We start from the raw sequence: 6,045 nt of genomic DNA on the forward strand, positions 1-6,045 counted from the left end.
GGGATTAAAGGCGTGCAGCACCCTTCTTTAAGGTGAGATGGGTAAGGGTTTTAGGCTTTCCAAAGTTGAGCAAGGAGAAGCAGCTGGAGGAAGGTGTGAGACCACAGGCTGGGAGCCTAAGTGTACATTTGCTGTGCAGAATTTGTCAAAGCAACACCATTAAGACAAAATATGAGAACATTTCTCCACTTGCTCTGAAGTTTATTACCTTAGCTACTTATCATTTACTAAGAGCTTAAACACGTGTTTTATTTAATGTATAATAAAATACAATGCTAAGCAGATACTCATCTTGACTGTGATAATCGTATGCATGATGGATAAGGTCAAAGCAGCTTTGGGAGAATTTAAGTGTGTGTGTGAGTGTGTGTGTGTGTGAGTGTGTGAGTGTGTGTGTGTGTGTATGAGTGTGTGTGTGAGTGTGTGTGTGTGTGTGAGTGTGTGAGTGTGTGTATGATTTAGATGCCCAGCTGAAAAGAATCATGGACATGAAAATACGGAGATAATGAAAATCCTTCTTACCTTTATGCTTTGAACGAGTCTCTCATCTTCTGGCACAATGGGGTTGATGGCGATGACCACACCCTCGTATCCATTGTTGGCTCAGATGGACCATGGAGCTTTTCACGTCCTGCGGAGAAGCAGGGCGAGGAGCAGAAGGACCTTCAGACCTGGCGCCATGGCTGCACATGCTACAGTGAGATAGTGGCTCCACAGGAAGGGTACTTATGCGTCTGCTCCACTCAGGAATTTGAACCACGACCAGAATATTTGCATACATTTGATAGAGTGAAATAGTGATGTCTCTTGGGACCTGCTTAATCCCATCTAAAGACTTAGTAGGTAAGTGACATGGGCACTGTGGTAAATACGTTTGTTGTAGTTTCTCAACAGTGTGGAGCTGCTGCATAGCTTTGCTAGTTAAGTTCTGTTTTCATGAGTTTATTTTGCAGAGCCATACGTCTCCCAGTGCTTAAGTGAGAGAATGATGAATTGCTGAAGCTGCCAACACTACTGGGGAAACCAGCTGCTGTATGGGAAAGAGCGGCTTTTTGACATGTTCCTATCTCCAACTGGTGACAATATTGCGCGCTGCCAGTCTAGGCTTGCTGCAGCCTTACCTGGAAAACCTTCCCACATTATCTTTCTTGGAGCACTTAATGTTTCTTCAGCTTCCCTGAGTCACTGTTTTTGTATACCATCTCATTGCTTAGATTTGTCTTCACCAACACAATATATCTTCTTACTAGGTTTTACTTATTTATTTTTTATTTTTGGTGTTTCAGTTTTAGTGTTTATTGGAGTCCATTGCTGGCCAGACTCAGTGCTAGGTGCTCACAGGTGCTCCTCCCCACCCCCGCCCCCACACCTCACAACAGCCCTGTGAGGTAGGGTTCTTCTTGTACAATCTGACCCGAGGGAGGCACCGAGACCTGCCTCTGGCTCAGGCCATTGGTGTAGGCAGGACAAGGGACTCCAACTCTTGCTTTCATTGTTTTAGAAAATACAAAAGAACTTTGGCCCCAATCTACTCTACTCTTAAAAACTGAGGGGTTTTCCAACTCCCATTCTCCATTGTCTTTTTTTTTTTTTAATTTAAGTCAGCCATTCTTTGGTTTGTTTTTGAGAAAGGTCTCGTTCTGTAAGCCAGGCTGTCCGAGAAGTATATGGTCTAGGCTGACCTCAAACTCACAGCCATCCTCCTGCCTCTCCTGACTGCTGGGATTACAGGAGTGTGTACCTAGAATTTCAGATACCAAATTTTCTCTTAACTTTGGTAAAATAACTTTTAAAAGAACCACTGGTGTGGGCCCTGGGGTGAGCAATCACTGTGTGTATTCCTTTGGCTCCACTAGTGTGAGTTTCCGAGTGTGCACCTCAGAGAGCTGGAGGCCTACAAGTGGGGAGCAGATTGCCTCTCAGAGGTCAGCAGAGACTAGTCCTCTTCCCTGAGCGCTGTGGGATGCATAGGCATATTTGTCCCAAGAGAGGAAGGAAGGCTCACTGAATCTGCCCAGCCCCGTAAGGCCACTTACTGAAGGCAGAGCCCAAGTCACCACACGTGGACTTTCCTGACCAAATTTTCAAGTGAGGAAACCCAGGCCGGAAGGGAGAAATGAATTCCAACACGGTTCCGGGATACTAAATTTCAAGAAAAGACTTCTCAGCAGATGGGGCTGAGCCCCAAACCCACACAGTGTGCAGGTCCAAGGTCACTACCACACTTCAAGTCACACTTGGACCCAGACATTTGCTTTGGTTCTAGGAAACCCCAGCTCCTGATTGATCCACCCTGTGTGCTCCCCAGCCTGCTCCCATCTGCACTCTCGGGCTGTGCTTGGTGTACCAGGCCCCAGATGGGCTAGGGGCCCATGTTGGCCGAGTCCAGGACAGTCATGCACATGCAGTTCAAAGCTCCGCATGCCCAGCTCTGCCCCCGCCTCATAAACTGCACAGCTTGGCTACTCAGGCACAGCCAGCAGCCAGATGTGGCTGTGGGTACCCCTCATGCTCCACCCGTGTGATCAGCCACACTGAGAACAGAGCAGGGGACCTCAGCAGGTCTGCCTCGTTACACAAACCAGACATAAAGAGACTAGACTAAAGGCAGCTACCTGCAGGCCCTTAGACACCTGTTAGGGCTGCGTGAATCTGGTACCCCACCATTGTCCTCCTCATCCCCGCTCCAAAGCCACATTAGGCAGAAGCAACAGTGCTGAGAAAGGAGCTCTTAGAAAGTTGAGGCAGGGGGGAACTGTTTTAAGTTTGAGACCAGCCTGGGCTATACAGTGAGATAGATCCAGGGCAGCCTGGGCTGCAGTGTGACACCAAACAACCAAAAGCAATCAGGAGTGAGGGCAGCACATCTGATGTCACTTTCCTGCACCGAACTAGAAAAGGCACATTACCCTGGGGCGGGAGGGAAGGGGGAGGTCTACTGCCACCTCCCTGGGGCCTCTCTACCTGTTGGTGCTACTTCTGGAAAGGGGAGGAGAGCCTCTGGCAGACAGCATAGCGCCAGGTCCGCAGGGACTGACTCCTGACACAGCATCTTAACACCTTGTGCTTTTGGGGGGATAGCAGTAGATACAGACTCTCCTTTAAAAACAAAACAAAACAAAACAACAACAACAACAACAACAAACCACACCAAGTCACAGTTATCGGGTGGGGATGATAAGGGACATAGCACTTAATGTCACAGATGAAATCACTTTCCTTGGCTCCAGGCTGCCCCTAGCACATTGCTAAGTTCATCTGCCAGAAGAGAAGGCATAGAGAGCAGAAACTGCCTCTCTCCCTCTCAAGATCCCCATGGAGAATAAGACCCAAAACAATGGTCCCCTCACAATGGAAGTTAGTTCCAGAATGATCCAATATGGAAAGTTTAATAAATTGGAGGGAAAATGGTCCAGGTGAGGCAGTGGGGCAAGAGGACTCCTGACAGGGGCCTTGTCCCTGCAGAATCACTGCACGCACAATACTCTTCATGCGTGCCCTGGCATGAGACCTGACAACTGTGGTTCACTATGGAGTGGACACTCCACTTGATCTCCTATACTGGGTTGGCACATCACACATGCAAAGCAAGGAAACTCCACAGATTTCACCAAACAGTTAATTTTGGCAAAAAGAAAAAAAATTAAAGGGTGAGAGAAAATAAAAAGCTAAAATTCATAAGCAGGATTAAAGTCACTGAAGTGACAACAGTGTATTTTCTCAACAGTATGGATAGACTATAACTACAGTCTCTCTGCTTTAAAGTCTCTGCCATCCTCTCCCTCAATTCAGTTCAAAGTTCATAGCAGCAATGCATGAGTCCTTTGCTAGGCCAGTGTTGTCTGCTCCTGGGCCAGAGTTCACAGGTCAGGATCAGTCAGTCCCGAGAATCATCGGAGGATGTTCACTGTTTTCATCCAGGCGCAGGGCGCTGGCTTCATCCTCCAGGCATGCACCACCTATGGCACCCAGGTCATCTGTGTAGGCTTCTAAGTTGGCGTCCTGCCCCTTACAAAGTCTTGTTGGGGACAAGGGCGCATAGGCACCTCTGGCAGCTGCTGTGCCATATGCCTGTGTTGCTAAGGGGCAGTCATGAGAGGCAGAGTCTACAATTTCACTAGTCGTCTCCATACTGCTGTCAAGCCTTTACTGATGCATCAGGGCACACTTGCCGCCCTCCTGGGGGTCCAGGTTGTACATGTACAAATAGCCATCTGATGCTCCCACCAGCAGTCGTGGGATCTTCTGAATCGTGGCGATTAAGCAGATGTTTTTGTGGCCACAGAACAGCAGGCAGACTGTTGCAAAGGCCCTGCCCTGGCCAAACATTTCTGTCACTTGTGAGGGCAGGTAGCTGGTAGATGCCATAAGCACCTTCCCAAAGTAGCCAGTCCAGGTGGTGGGCTCTCCTGGAGGTTTTTCCCTCACCGCCTCAAGTTTGAAGATGTGACCAGTTTCGGTGTTGCTAGGACGAGGAGAGGAAGATGCCCTTCATGTCGAAGGCCAGGGAGCAGATGCTCACACACCTCTTCACTCCTCTCCAGAACTCAAACAGCTTCTGTCCCGTAGAATGGAAAACACCCGAATCACCCTCCCCTTCTGAGAAGCAGTGGCAAGTTTGGTCCCACTTGCCTCAAAAGCCAGGGCTGCTAAGGGACTGTCATGCGCTGGGATCATGTTTGCAGCTCTCAGGTTAATGGTGTCGAAGACCTGTACCTCTCCAATGGTTGCGCTCCCTGGATAAGCCAAGTAGCAGTTGTCATTTTTGATTGACAGAGCACACAGGCCTGCAGGGTTTGGGGGTGTCTCTCGGATGGTATGAAGTACCTTCATGTCCCAGATGTTGTGTATATAGAGCGACTCTTCCAGACACACGATGAGCCTCTCTGCCTGTTCAGCTTCACAGCCAGTATTGTGTTGGAGTAGCTGTAGTTGCATATCTCCATTCCCTTCTTAAAGTGGCAAACCTGCAGCTTCCTGGGAGCTTTGAGGCTGACAATCGCCACCAACTGCTTGAGAACAATCTCTCCACAATGCAGACATCTTCGGTGTCAGTGCATTCATAGATCTGTTCTAGCTTATCCACAGAAGAAAGGGAGAAAAACTTATACCCGGTCTTATTACCAACAGCTAGGGACGTGTTATCCTGGTTGAAGTTGGCAAACAGCAGCTGGCTGGCACCGGCCTCTCCGCTCTGGCTCGCCAGGTTCATGGCTGCAGGCCCGCGCGACGGGCTCGGACCATCTTCTCGGGAGCACGCGCAGCGCAACTCGGGCAGCCCGCTGGGGCATGTTACACTCAGGATCTGCGCCCAGTCCGACTTAGAGCGCAGCCCCACTCGCCTCCTCTCGCTGCGTGGGGACCAACCGCCGTCTCATCCCGTCCCCACTCTTGTTTATGCTCCAGAGCCCTTACTAGGTTTTAAATTCCCCTGTTAGCAAGAGATTATTTTTTTCTGAGTTTAACGTCTCTCTCAGTCACAATTTTTCTAATACAAATCGAGGACAGTGAGGTCTTTTAAAAATTTTTAAAAAAGATCTATTTATTATGTATACAGTATTCTGATTGCATGTGCACCTGCACAACAGAAGAGGGCCACCAGATCTCATTATAGATGGTTGTGAGCCACCCTGTGGTTGCTGGGAATTGAACTCAGAACCTCTGGAAGAGCAGATAGTGCTTTTAACCTCTGACCCATCTCTCCAGCCTGACAGTGAGATCTTTTAAAAGGAATGTTGTGAAGGTTAAATGGAATAACGTATGAAGCAGGGTTTGGGGCTTATATTGCTGCACGACACACGGAGTAGATCCTTTATTTTAAAGCCAAAAGCGACAGAACAAAAGTGATGGGTCTCCTAGGTTTATCTATAGTAAGAATTTTGGTTTCTTTAAAAAAACAGAAAAACTATAAGAATGTGTTTTTGTTTTAATCCAAGGTGTGGGATATGGGGCTGCTTCAGATTGTCCATGGCAGTTGAGTTGCCTCCTGCTCTAGCAGGGGCGTGGTTTTGCCAGCTGCAGATAGTTCCTTGGAATTGTGAGAAT

At 48.4% G+C, this 6,045-nt stretch overlaps 1 pseudogene; it reads right to left on the reverse strand.

Annotated features, from left to right (window-relative positions):
- Nucleotides 1–3,835: 3,835 nt before the first annotated feature.
- LOC127206329 (WD repeat domain phosphoinositide-interacting protein 2-like) lies at nucleotides 3,836–5,212 on the reverse strand (annotated as a pseudogene).
- Between the last annotated feature and the right edge of the window lie 833 nt (nucleotides 5,213–6,045).

Source organism: Acomys russatus, chromosome 23, assembly GCF_903995435.1.
Source record: "Acomys russatus chromosome 23, mAcoRus1.1, whole genome shotgun sequence".
NCBI lineage: Eukaryota > Metazoa > Chordata > Mammalia > Rodentia > Muridae > Acomys > Acomys russatus.